Below are 13,885 nucleotides of genomic sequence, written 5' to 3'. Positions count from 1 at the left end.
GGGCCCAGGCCCCGCAGGCCCGAGCCCCCCCACCCCGGGCAAGGAGCCGGGCTGCAGGCCGGAAGCCGCGGCGTGAGGCACGGCTGTTGCCTGACCCGGTGAAGTCCTCTCCGCCCCGTTCAGCCCGCCCACCCTCCTTCCAGGGGAGGAGACCCCTGACCCATCTGCCCTCCCAGAGAGCCGTGGAAGTGGGGAGGAGATCCCTGACTTCCCAGCGAGCCAGAGCTGAGCCTGTCGCGGCACCTCCTGGGGGAGTCGTGGCTGCACTAGGCCACGGCTGTGCTGAGCTCCGGTGCTGAGCAGCAGCAGGGAGAAAGGTGCCTCCGGACCGCTGGGTGACCCAGGAAGGAAGAACAGTAATAATCACAATGCACAAACGCTCAAAAAGACGCTGAAGGGAGGCAGGGAAACAGCAGCTCAAAAACCCGAGGACAGGTGTAAAAGTTAGAAGTGGGGAGACGGAGATCAGGAGCGCAGGTGCAGGCGCTTGGCGAAGGAAACCAGTCGAGATGAGCATCTCCACAGTGCGAGAGGGCTTGGCACGGGATGGGGGGAGGCGCACATATCAGGCAGGGGTCTGGAGAGCTGTCCCTCGCGGCGACGAGGTGAGCGTGAATAACGTACAGCGTCTGCCTGTCCAGGGCAAGCTTCGCTAAGTTGGACTGACTTTATCGCAGCAAACCTTTCTGAGCTTTCGCTACCGAACACGTAGCCGGGTTGTTTCCTGCGTCCGGAAAACGCGGAGCATACGGGCTCCAGCAGTCTGCACGTCCAAAGCGGCAGCCGCCAGCTCCCACCCGCGAAAATGCTCCACGTGCCTCGCAGCGACGCCTGGGGACGCGACGCGCGGAGAAGGACCGGCTGGTCGGAGGGGCCGGGGGACCTGAGCTGCTGTGTCCGAGCACGGTTCGGGAGCGCTCTCCCCTGCGAAGGAGGCAGAGGTGAAGGGCAGGAAGGGCTCCCCAAAGAAGCGTGGTTTCTGCTGCTTCAGGTCACAGGTGTCCCACGAATGCCTGGCACGGGCCGTGCACAGCTGGCAACAGACTCCCACATCGCTGTGGCCTTCCCCCAGGCTCACTGGGCACGTTATCCTGAGCTTCCCCAAAAAACAAAAATGGCCCTGGCAAGTGCCAGCTTTTAAGCTGAATTTCAAACCGTCCTGGAGCAAACGTGAGAGAAAGCCCACCCCCCAAACTAGAAGCCCCTCCAGAGTTAATGAAATGGAGCTCGCTGCAGCATGAATCACAGGTTCGCACCAAACAAATCATACAAGGGACCATGGTCATTTTCATTGATTGAATTAGAAAATTAGCAACCGAAGGCAAAGCGGTGGATATAATATATCTGGATTTGAGCAAGGAATTTGACACAGTGTCTCACTAAATCTTACTGGGGAAAAATTAATTCAAATGAGCTTTTACACCAATATTGTCACATGGACTGCAAGTCGCCTGAAAGGCTGTAAACAAAAGGGAGGGGGATGATAAATGGCAACACCCTGGGGGTGGGGAGGCATGAAATGGTGCCCTGGTTGGGCTGGTCTTATTCCACCTCTTGGTTGGTGCTTTGGACGAACGAGGGTCACCAGTGCAGTCACTGAACTGGGAAAGGAGGTCAAACGAGAAGGACGGGAGAGTGGGGAAGGACAGATAACCTGCAGAGGGGTCCCCGAGAGGTTAGAGACGGGTCCAAATCACTGGCATTTGAGAGAAAGCTGTAAGGGTGGACGGATGCACTTCCCCCACTGGTCATCAGCTCCTGCCCTCACCCTGCCAGTGATACCAGCCTTCCCCTCCCACTCCTTCCATGCTGGCACAAGCAGGGCTGGGAGAAGAGGTTCCTCACAAATACTGCAGCACTACCTCTGCTCCTTCCAGTCCCTCCCTCCGCCTCTCCTTTGCTGCAGTGCCTCCCAGAAGCTCGATAAAGGGCCGGCGGCTGGTGTGGCAAGACTGCCTGAGCTCCTGCATCCATCCGCCCCAGGTCTTGCTGTAAGACACTCAGTCCCTGGGGTCAGGTTCACCTTTTTGTCCAGTGGTTCTGCAACTCCCAGCAAAGGGGAGCCCTGGTCCAGGCCGGGGGCTCCTACGTGTTCCTGCCATGGACGTGCCAGCTCCGGGTGTGCCACGGATGTGCCAAGCTGCTGCTGTTGCGGGCTGAGAGACCGCTTGTAGCACACCGAGGGCACGTCCAGCTTTGCTGAGCTTGGGTAAGGCTTGCCCTTGCGCTCTTGCAACGGAGTTTGCAGAACAGCACTGCAGAGCGGGGAGGGAAAGATCAAAGGAATGAGACGTGCGGCGCTGGGCTGGACGTGGGCTGGCTGCAGCGAGACCTGAGCAACGCTGGCTGCTGTCTGGAGGGGGGAAAAGGACTTGCTTAAGGTGCTGTGAGGGAGTGTAGAAATGCAAGAGTGAAATTAAGGAGGCTGAAAAGCATGACAAGCTTCCCAGGAACCGCATGTGTCAGGGCAGAGCGAGTGGGAAGCTGGAGCAGCCAGTGCGTTGGGACATAGGGACAGTGGGGCTCAGCCACCTCTGCCTGAGTCTTGCTTCACTGATGTAAGAGGGGGCCCACTCCTGCTTTGCAATGGCAAGATCAGGCCCTGGGGTTGAAGTGACAGACGTTTCAGCTTCCTCCGGGGGGAAGGGCATACTTTGGCCAACTGCGGCTCCCACTGAAGTCAACAGCAGGAGACCCGCTGGCTTCAGTGGGACAAGATGAAGGGTTGTGGTGCTGAGATTCAGAAGGGCACACAGCCCTACAGGCGCTCCTGGCATCCGCCAGAGCTGGCAATGGCTGGGGTGTGGGTTTGGCCCCAAAGGTGGGCAGCCCCGCTGCCCTTCAGCTTTCCCCTCTGCCGAGTCGGGAGAGGCCGGGGTCTGTGCCTCCGGGCTCCGTGGCACGAGCGCTGCACAGCTGCTCAAATACAATGTGCCTGTGCCACCCAAACCACAGTTACGGAGGCAGCCTCCGGTTACCAGGCAACTCAAGCGGAGCACAGCTGTGCCAGCGGGGTGAAGGGCACAGCTGGGAAAAGTGCGGAGCTCCCCCTCCCCAGCCCTGCCCCTGCACCTTGCAGGACAGCGCCGCGTGACTGTCAGCTACCTGCCACGCTCCCAGCATCACAGCCATTGCAACTCTCATCTCCAGAAACAAAGAGCTGGCTGGAGCAGGTCCACCGTGTGGAGCTCTCGTGTGCGCTTCAGAGCCGCTCCGGCCACGAGGACGGCGTGGGCTGGGCAAGACGGGCACTTGATCGAGGAAGCCCTCCCAAAGGGGTTAACAGCATTGAGACTCTCCTGCTGCTCTTGACCTGTGTGTGTTTCTAAGCAGGGGCCAGGGGCACCTTGCTCTTCCCCTCCAAATTTGGGCACGGATTTGTGTGAATGTACCGTGCACCCCTGAGTATATGCACATGCATGTGTCCAGATGGATGGATAGAGGGTGTGTGCGCGACACAGAGAAAGGGGTGTGTGTATATGCACACCTATCTGAATGGTGTGCGTGTCTGTGCATGCATCTTGACGGACAGCGTGCGTGTGTGCCTCCAGATGAACTGTGCGAGTGTGTATGTGCATCTGGATGATCCGTGTGTTCCCTCTAGGCTTCTGCAGGATGCGCTATAAAAACAAATGCTACCATAAGTGGCCATTTCGTCAGTGTTTGTGATCTTAGCCAGGTCCAACTGTATTCCTGGACTGACTGAGGGCCCTTGTGGTGCCCTCTTTCCTGGCTCATTGGTGCATCCAGTATGGGGTCACTACAGCTGGGATACACCCGCGGGTGACAGACAGCTGCCACACCTGCCGTGCTGCTGTTTAACCCCTGGTTAAAATGTGGACGGCTGGCCTGTAACTCCTGTGGCTGGTATGTGGGGAGGGGCTGGCACATGGAGAGAGCACCGTGCCATACCCAGGGATGGCATGTAGCTGCCGCATCTGGCATAAAGGAGCTGGTGTTGTCTTCCAGGGATAGTATATACCGTGGGGGGGTGGGAGGGGGGGAAGGGGCTGGCATACTGCTGCTGCAGTGGTTGTGCAAGGAGCTGGTAGGTGCTGTGTTTGGTATTGGGGGGGTGCTGGCAGGTGGGCACTGCAGCCTTCTATACAGGGGTAGCGGGGTTGGCATGCGACAGCAGCAGAGATGACAGGTGACACAGTGCTAGTGTACAGCGAGTGAGGCCTAGTGGTGAAGGAGCTGGGATGCACTGGGACTGGCCCTGGTGCAGGTGGTCAAAGCCATCTCTGCTCCCCCTCCCTTGCCATCGCTCCCTCGGCCAGCACGCAGGGCATGGAGCCTGGCTTTCCCACCAGGTGGCCCCTGCAACAGTCCCCGCTGGTCTGGGTGACAGGCTGGGGAGGCAGAGAGGCCTGGCTTGCCATCCTGGCTCTGCTGGCAGGAAGGGGGAGGGAGAATGGCCGGAGAGCGCCCAGCTCTCACCATCTGCTTCAGAGTACGGCGGGGACACAGATGGCCAAAGGCCCCACAGACAGGAAAAGGCAACTCCCCCAGTGCTAGCACGCTCGTGCCCATTTCAGTCTCTCAAGAGCTGAGCCCCGTGCCTGCTTCCCTGTGGAAGATGCCACAGGAGCTGTGTGCCCTGGATGCCATGGTGTGAGAGTGGGTAGGGGAGGACACTGCCCAGGAAAGGAATGGGCTGGGGCAGCAGCACCAGCTGGACTCGCCCTCCGCTGCAGCTTGCACCCCATGGCTGCGCTTGCCCCAGACTCCCCCCACATCTTCCCACCGGGCAACTGGAGCATTATCACCAGAGGGGCTGGCATGGCCAAGTCCTACCTTTGCTGCCAATGCAGCTGAGCCTGGACTGGGAGGAGAGCATGGCTGGGGACTTCAAGGACATGTACAAATGGGAACTGGGAGGAGGCTGCAGTGCCAAGCCTGAGCCCGGAGGCAGGATCTGAGAGCAGGGGGCCCTGAGAGGAAAGACTGGCACACTAGTGCCCAGTGTGCCAGGCATGACTTCCCCTTCCTTTAACCTACTGCCTTCCTTCTTCCCACTCATTTTCCTCCTCTCCCTTCCTCATTCCCATAGGAAATGCCCTGAGCAGCTGCATCTCCTCCCACGCTGCCCTGAGGGGGACAACCGGGCCCGGTGCAGCCCCCTCCTCCAGGTGCCAGCTTCCCCGGGCCGGAGCCGGGGCTCACTCCTGTACCACCCCGGCACTGGCACACGGGGGCACTGTTGGCTTGCCTGTGATTATTGTCTCTCTCTCCCCCCACCTCCCTCCAGCTCAGCTAAACTTCCCTCCTTCTTGCTAATGGATTGGAAACTCCCCCCACCCCATCCCCAAACCTCGCACTCCTTTCCCACCCCGTTGCCTCTCTCCCTCCTGACAGTGCCAAACAGGAGCTGGTCCTTCACCTGCCAGTTGCCCGCTGCGCCCGGTTCCTGCCTCCCCTCCCAGGTGTGTAAAAGTTCCCTCGGTGGCAAGGGGGGAGGCACACGCAGGATCCCGGCAGGCACGAACAAACTTTGCAGGACCTGTGTGGAGGGGCAGGGGCAGCCCCAGGTCCCTGTCTCTCTTGCCTTCCCCACTTTCTACCTCCTTTCTCTGTCTCTAACCCTCCCAGCTGCCCCCTTTGCCAGGCTGCAGTGCCTTGGCCCGGAGGATGGCTGCCCACCGCTTGAGCAGAGGCTAATCCTGACTTCCCGGGTTGCCATCACCAGGACATTTGGGTGCTGGGCCAGGCCTTGGCAGGAGGGAGAACCTGCCCTAGATGCTGGAGGGACAGATCTGGAGGCTTGCGCGCCCGACACAATCTCTTCCGCAGGTCAGGCAGGGTGCAGCCAGGCCTGCTGGTCCCGGGTGAGCTTGGTCTCTCTCCCTCTGGTGAGAGGTGAGTCAGTCTCGGTGCAGCTGGCTGGCTCCTGGACCTCCCCGGAGCTCTGGCAGGGAGCCATGCCAGGCTTGTGCTGCATTAGAGCGGGGCAGCCGAGAACCGGCACGCTCGTAGCATGGCCATGCGGCCGCAGGCTGCAGCCCCGCAGGCCAGCATGGCACCCAGGTCTAGGCTCATGTTCACTGAAAGGGGATGAGCTCCAGCGAGGCTGAATCCTCTACAGCTGCTGGGCTCCGGGGCCTTCTGGGGGGCAGATGTGCTCCTTCCCTCCCCAGTCTTGGTGACTAGGGAAACTTTGCTCCCCTCTCTGGTGCACTCAGCAAAGCAAAAACGCTGCGGGGCCCCAGCACTGCCCCTGAGCCCCGCACAGCGCCTGTGCTCCGTCTCAGCCAGCCCAGCGATCACACGGGGGTCGGGGCAGCTGGGACCAAGCTGGCAACCTCTTCTTGTCTCACCTCCTCTGTCCATCCTCTGCTCCCAGGACCTTGCCCTCGCCTTTGCTGCTGAGCCCTGCTGTGGGGCAGATTTGGGGGGTGCTGCTTTGCCTCCCTGAGAGCTGCCCTTGCCCTTTGGGCTACAAGGATCCCCACCTCCCTCAGAAAGCTCTGGTTACCTTGGAGAGGGGGATTTGCTCTGCCCAGGCTCCAAGCCCCTCATGCTGCAGATGCACATTTGAGATAAATCCCCATACCACTGAATGCACTTGCTCTGGAGAGGAGGTGAATAAGGGAGTGTGGAAGGGGAGAGAGAGGAGGAGTGAAGGCAAAGAGTAGCTCGGGGAGGGGCAGGGGGGATGCCAGGGCAGGAGCAGCAGGGAAGATATGAGGTCGTGGAGGGGAGGAGGAGAAATTGTCTCTACCAGAAATCTGCTCCCCCTGCAATGCTTGCCACACTTTGCCCTGAGGGAAGATATCTGCAGTCCTTCCTCAGACCACGCTTGCCCTTGACTCAGAAAAACACCTTGGTTTGGAAACCTGGAATCACCCTCAAAAAGCAAAGGGCTGCGGTGAGAGACGAGGCCAGCCCCAGAGCACTGGGTCCAGTGTCCACACAGCTCTGGAGGGATGTGGGGTAGATCTGAATGGCAGACCCAACGGGAACAGAAACTCAGAGCTGCAGGCTGCGAGGGCTTGGCTAGCTTGACCAGGGTCTTTAATAGCCCGTATCGTGGTCTCAGCTAGAGGCCCCCGACACAAACCAGGGCCCTACTGCACTGGGCACTGTACAAACACCCCCCAAAGTAACCGCTAGCTCAGGGACTGTGGGATTTAACAGCGTGAGACTCCCAGCACCTTGAATCCCTCTGTCCCTAATCACAGCCACCTTTCTTTTGCTACAGTTGGATGAGACAGGTGAAGGGCAGGAGTCCTCCGTGGGGTACAACCATTGCACACTCGCACCTTCCCACCTCCGTGTGCTCGTACAGACCAGACTTCCTGACTGCAAAAGAGGTGGGATGTGGAGCAAGGCAGAGGTTGGTCACCTGGACCTCCTTTTTCAAGAGGCTTTGGGGGCTGAAAGCTGAGCAGAAGCTTGGAGATCATGGCCGCATCCAAACCAACTCATGGGGGATGCGACCATGGACTCCGGGCCCCCGGGAACCTATGGGCGAGGTGTCCACGAGGCTGGTTTTCTGCCTCGCTGGAAGCCCCGCTGTCGAATGCTGGAGTGAGTCCCCTGACGGCAGGGGAGGGAGGAACATAAAAGCTAGGCTAGGCTGGTCGGCGCTTTCCGGGAGATGCTACATTTCCATTTCTAATGGCTGGATGGGAGCCAAGCTCCTTTCAGAGGGCTTCATGGGAAAATCTGATGTGAGTGCTGGCTGTGCTTGGATGTGCTACAAGCAGCTTGCAGGCAATGCTGCAGACAGCCAGAGCCCTGGGGCATACAGAAACCCATCCGGGCATCCCCTGCCCGCTCCAGCCAGTGCCTTTCCACTGGGGAGGGTTGTAGGCAGGAAGGTCGAGCCGAGCTTCTGAGCACTGCCGTCCTCCGCTCGTCTGCTCTGCTACCCTAGCGCTGGGGGGGATGCTCTAGTCACGGGGGGTAAGGAGGAGCCCTGCCTTCGCACCTGAGCTCTAATGCTACCATGTCTGGAGGGGATGGCTCTGTGCTATAAGCATCAGGCTGGGACCAGGCTTGCTGCAAACACATGAAGTTGATCCATCCCTTTCACGCATGAGCCCCCTGGAATTTATTTTGTGCCTGGGAGAAGAGGTCTGGGCACGCTCCTGAGAGCTGAGCACCTGCTCTGCCCTGGATATAACAGCAAGTCCATCCAGCCCTTCCAACACTGTTACCCAGTGCTCTGTGCATTGTCTGGCTGCTGCCACCCCCCTCAGCAGGGGCTGCATTTTAGCAATAATATCCTGGACCTTTGAAGTTCTGCTTCCCTTGCGGGGTATTTGCTGCCTCATATTCTGAGTGCCAGTGAGGACGCCCTCCTCCAGGGCAGCAAGAAGTTGAAGGGCCTGGACTGCCAGGCAGGAAGTGCCTTGGGGACTCGATATGATCTTTGAGCCAAGACAAAAAGGCGGTAGCTTTGAGCAGAGAGCAAGGAAGGTCCACACAGGACCCACCCCAAGACGAAGATCTGGGGTCATGGAGGAAGAACGGGTGGAACGGAGTGGACCTCTCTCCGACAAGTGGGGTCTGGCGTGGAAACCAGGATGCCATCTCCTGTGACCTCTGGCACAGGCACAGACTAGAAGCAATGTAGTTGTCAGGGGGCATTTGGAGCAAGAGCTCTGTCTGTGGCCAATCTAAGGGCAGGCGATGGAGTCAGCACCTTACTCACCCAGCTGGGATCCTGCCCCACACTGCCCATCCCTCTGGTAGCCACTGTGCAATCAAAGTGCCAGGGTGGGACCCCCAAACCCACTTGCTCCTTCAGGCACATATGAAAAGGCACCTGCTAGTTATGCAGCAGTTCCGGCCCTGCGCATTTGCTAAAGCCTCAGACAGTCTTTTACCTGCCATGTCACAAGTGACATTTTCCATTAAAAATACATGGTATGTGGCCCTGGATTAAAAAATGCAATGGGTGGCCTTGCAGCCCAGCATTCAAATGCACAGGACACAGGATTGGCTCCACGTCCAACGTAGGAGGCAGTAAGCAGACTTGCACACCAAAGCAGCTGTCCCAAAGGAGGCGGATAGGTAGCAAACCACCCTGTGGACAATTACATTCTGAATGCAACCACCCAGCAAGCTCAACCCATTTGAAAACAAGCAGAAGACTCCAAGCCAGGCCTAGCAGGGCAAGTCTACCTTTGACCAAGTGGAGCTGGGGACCCCAAGAGCTAGGCCTCACACCCTGGCCCGGCCATTGCCTCTCCATTCAACCGCATCAGCTGTAGGGACATATCCTACTCTTGGCCTGGAAACAATCCATCACTTCCATGGGTCAGCAGTGTTGATTGAGCCATGGACCACATACACCAAGGCAGCGATTCTCAATGTGACCCACTGGACTTGGACAACTGACTCCAATTAATTGCCAAAATGCCATTGGCAGCTTTGGAAATCTCAAAGCCGGGGCCTCCACCACTTGGCCTAAAAGAGTGGCTTCTGTATCTGGTAGCAGTAGTCATCTCCTATCCTTTTATGTGGACCAACCACTGTAGCGGGGTAGCTAACATGCCCTGAACCAGTGGATTACATCAGCAATCATGTGAGTGCCAGTGCAGAATAGTTGCAGGCTAAGAGGTTTATAAATCATCTGCCTCCATTGCCGTTGGCTGCGATTTTGCATTCAGGTTCTAAGCCAGAGAGTGATTTTTTTAATTTAAAAATGTCCTTCCAACACGTTTAATCGTCTGCCTGTTTGGCTGCAGAGAAATCTTTCAGAAAAGAAAGCACATTTCTCCCAGGTTTAGATTTAAAAAACAAGATCAGGATTTGGTAGGAAAATGTGTTGTCTAACCCTGTCTCCCCCCACCAGCCTCCCTTCCCTGCTGACCTTGGTGAATGAAGGCAGGGGTGGATCCTGAGCGGGGGCAGTGGTGTGGACACACCCCCCCTTTTGGCTTGCACTGCACTGTGGGAACCTCCAGGGACTTTTTAAAGTTCCTAAAGCATGTGAAAATCCCCTCTCCCTTTCCCTTCCTGCTCAAAAGCGCATCCCCTCTCTGCCCCTTTCCCCCCACGCCCCTGCCTGGCTTTCCCTGCTGTCCCAGGAGTGAGGAAGCATCAAGGCCGTTCCTGCCCACTGCTCATGCCTGCCCTGGGCAGGGTGGGGGGAGCTCCTCTCCCAGTCACCACTCTCCCCTCCCCAGTGAGCCCAGCCTCTGCTCAGTCCGCCTGACGCTGGACCTTCCCCGCCCAAGGGCAGAGGAGAAAGCGGCAGTGTCAGGCAGGGGAGTAGGGGGGAGAAGACAAGTGTGCATGGGGGGCTGCCTCTGAGCAGGGTGGGGAAGGAAGGGGGATTGTCACGTGCTTTAGGAAGTAAAACTTGAAACAGTCTGCCCTCACAGATGGGGTGGAGAAGGCTGGGAGCAGGCGCTGCAGCTCCAGCCCCCCGCCCCTGCCCGGGAGTGCAGGTTGTTGCTCCTGCACTCCCCTCTGGGAAATCCTGGATCCGTCCCAAATGAAGGGGTGAGATTTCCAGGGTCCTTGTAGTGATACAGACAGCTCCTGCAGAGGGGCAAGAGAATATCCAAGGATGTCGCGTTCCCTCCTGGCCCTTGGCATGATGGCCATTTGCTCTCTGAGCACACTCATCTAGGCTCCTTGTGCTGGCTACCTCCGAAGTATCTGGGAAGGAGGTGGGGGCAGGGAGGAGGAGGCAAGGGGAGGACCATGCCTCACCCCCTACTCGCTGCACCCAGCAGTGGGGTTGAACTGGTAAGAAGGGGTGGGAGTCCTGCTGCACCTCGCATAGGAATGTCCATACTAGATCAAAGCAAGGGTCCACCTAAGGGGCTTTTCTGAGGACCCATCTGAGCTCTTGCTAAAGTCCCCTGCAGCTGTGCTCTTGCCAGGGTATCAGGACTATCTCAGGAGCACCTCCAACCTGGGGCTGAGGTTCAATCCATTGTGCCTTTGGCTCTGTCAGCCAAACCCTGCCTCCTATGCCTGAATGTCTATCAAACACATACATCACTCATGCCCTTCTCTTCCACCGAATCTCAGCTCCCCCACACTTCCAGCAGTGGCCAGGGATGGGCTTTCAAGAGCAAAAGTCACCGCTGGAGAAGTCTGAAGGAATGACTTCTCATGCAACCCTTCATGAATGCCTGGCACCGAACGCTCATCTAGCTGGTAAGGAACCAAAAGGAAAGGCAGTGGTGGTGATCTTGGTGTCATGATGAGAGCCTTTTGTCAGACAACTCTGGATGGAGACAGGTAGAAACTGGCTATCCCGTACTGCCAAACACAAAAACATAGCAGTATCCGCTGGCAGGTTGGTTCACTCAAGTTGTGGCTGTTGCTCTGCGCTGCAAATGGCTTCCAACGGGCAGCTCCTAACCTGTTACTGGAGCCCCTGGATTCAGAGTGGTTGGGAAGGGGGCCATATTCCTCTCTGGCAAAGCACCCAAGCTTTGTGTGTAATTACAGGGGAGATCTGCAAAGGCTCAAAAGACAATGGGATCTGGCCACTTAGCTCCCAACTGTGCCTTTGAAAATCTCCCCTGACGTTCTCTGGTTTCAAAGGCAGTTTAAAAAGATCACAGGCTCAGTCACAGAGATGCAAAGGGACCAAACCCAGAACACCTGGTAGGAAGCACATGCCACGTCACCCCCTCAAAGCCAGATCCAACCTCTCAGCCCAGGCTCAGCACTCTCAGTTATTCATATATGACAGACTGGATTAGACCTACATCCAAAGAAAAAGATGGATGGGGCTCAGTCCCTCCAGTCCTTATTTGAGCAAAACACTCACTGCTACAAACAGAAAGTGTTGCATTTATCTAGTACTTTTTTTTTTGTTGCCTTGCAGCATTTCACAGCCACAAAGGAATCATTAGCACATCCCTGTGACATAAGTTAATGCTAGCAGCCCTGCTGGACCTGGGGAGGAAACTGAGCTATGGGGTAGGATCATAGGTTCATAGGAAAGTAGGGCTGGAAGGGACCTCCTGAGGTCATCTAGCCAAGCGCCCTGCTCAAGGCAGGAACATCCCTGACTAAACCATCCCAGTCAAGGGTCTGAGTGTACTGTAATCAGGTCTCTGGCTGTGAAACAATGACAGGGAGCTGATAAAACTGTCCAGTAACACTACTGATCTCCTCCAGGGTTTTCCTCCTTACTTCTCAAAGCACTTTATGAAGGGTAGGTGACATTGCCCCTATCTTACAGGTGGGTAAGCAGAGAGAGGCAAAGAGACTCAGCAAAGGGCAGAGAGTTGGCCAGGGTTAGCCAAGGCTGAGCCCATCCAGTGGTCTCTCCAGTGGACCTTACATCTAGCCACTACTCCAAATCCCGACCAGGAAGGAGTGGAGCAATTTCTTCACTACTCTGTGCATGCAATCTCTCCTTGGTAGAGGTCCTTGATCTCATGTCGAAGTTGTGCCCATTGGCTTGAAACAGCCACCGTCCAGGAGAAGGTTGAAAAAGGGAAGCTCCTAGTAATTGCTTCACCGTGCGTCTTTCATCCGAGGTGGCACATTACACGTGAACAGCTCCTGCTGCAGAGGAGGCTGTCAGGGCCACGAATCATTGGGGCAGCGCCAGCATGGAGCATCCTGACCTCACTCACTTCACTTCTTGCTCCCATTGCTGGATGTCGCTCTGTTCCTGGAGTAACGGTGGGATTTTCAGATGGGCTTATTAGTCTTTGGCCTGTTTCCCACTGACATCATTGCCAGCTAGAAATGGCCAATCAGGTTTTGCAAGTATGTTCAACACATTTTCTTCTCTCTTTCTCTTTGTTTCTCTACATTTCCCCAAGAAATAATTTACTTCTTTGTTTTTCAGTAAAAAAACTAAAAATAAAAACCTGCTGAGCTTTCAAAAAGACTTTTTGTGAACACCATCCCCAGGCTCCAGAAACCCAAACACTAATATTTTTGCTAAAATTCATTAAAAAAATGCCTCAACACAAATATTTTGATGTGCTCTGATGGGAACAGGTCTGCTGACTTTGATGGCAACAGAGGTAGATCAATTCTTAGAAGTCCGAGACCCTCAGCCGGGCTGCAGGGGGCATGGGGAAAAGGACGTTCTGCTGTAGATGCTTCTCCTACCTGCTTTGCAGCTGGGCAGGATCATTCCTTTGACAATCCAGAGGATTTTCTTTCTTTTGGTGGAAGGCTCTTCAATGGATTTCCTATAGAAACAAAGGACATTGGATGTGCCGGAAGACAGCTCCAACTGTACCTTGTCCTGCTGTGTTTGGGTCAGTGGGACCCTGGCTAGCTTGAGCGTCCTCAGACCCCCCAGAAACGCTAGGGGAAGCATTACAGAGATGGCACCTTTCTTTGGCTCTTTGGTTCTAAGTAGGCCTTTCCACCTTACTTCATTGCAGACTTCAGTGATGTTAATTGAATCAAGGGTAAATCTAACTTCCAAAATTTCCCTTTTGATCTCATATTATCAACTCAACAGAGCATGGGTTAAAACTAAAAAAAAAAAATTGTTCATATTCTGAAACTTCCCATGTTGTCCATGACTTAGCTAGGATCAAGACACCTCACTCGCTGTGTCTGTCCTTAAAAACACATACAGATTCCACATTTGCGAGAGCCCTGCAGGGAAAGTGATGTTGAGGGGTAACCAACACGGGTTCGTGCCAGGCCGATCCTGCCTGACTAACCTGGTCTCTTTCTATGACCAGGTAACAAAGAGCTTAGATGGGAAGGAGGAAGTCGATGTCATCTTCTTGGACTTACAGAAGGCTTTGACACAGTGTCCCACCCAATTCTGGTGGGCAAGCTGAGGGACTGCGGCACTGATGAATGCACGGTCACATGGGTGGCAAACTGGCTCCAGGGGCGAACCCAGAGGGTGGTGGTGGACGGGTCGATGTCGACCTGGGAGGGTGTGGGCAGCGGAGTCCCCCAGGGCTTGGTCCTTGGGCCG

General features: G+C 56.2%; 1 protein-coding gene across 3 annotated transcripts in view; it reads right to left on the bottom strand.

The window, feature by feature from the left end:
- The window catches only part of NTMT1 (N-terminal Xaa-Pro-Lys N-methyltransferase 1), a 17,563-nt gene extending 4,450 nt beyond the window's left edge, over nt 1-13,113 (bottom strand). For 2 of the 3 annotated variants that reach the window (XM_019510639.1, XM_019510640.1), the window contains exon 1: nt 13,051-13,113. The gene's annotated coding sequence lies outside the window, so the exon portion shown is untranslated. The remainder of the gene's footprint in view (nt 1-13,050) is intronic. The other variant, XM_019510638.1, reaches the window with a different exon arrangement.
- Between the last annotated feature and the right edge of the window lie 772 nt (nt 13,114-13,885).

The sequence above is a fragment of the Gavialis gangeticus genome, unplaced genomic scaffold (genome assembly GCF_001723915.1).
Source record: "Gavialis gangeticus isolate Ggan-Ray unplaced genomic scaffold, GavGan_comp1, whole genome shotgun sequence".
In the NCBI taxonomy this organism is placed as follows: domain Eukaryota; kingdom Metazoa; phylum Chordata; order Crocodylia; family Gavialidae; genus Gavialis; species Gavialis gangeticus.
Note: the sequence above shows the minus strand (reverse complement) of the source record. Positions and strands in the feature narration are given on the sequence as shown.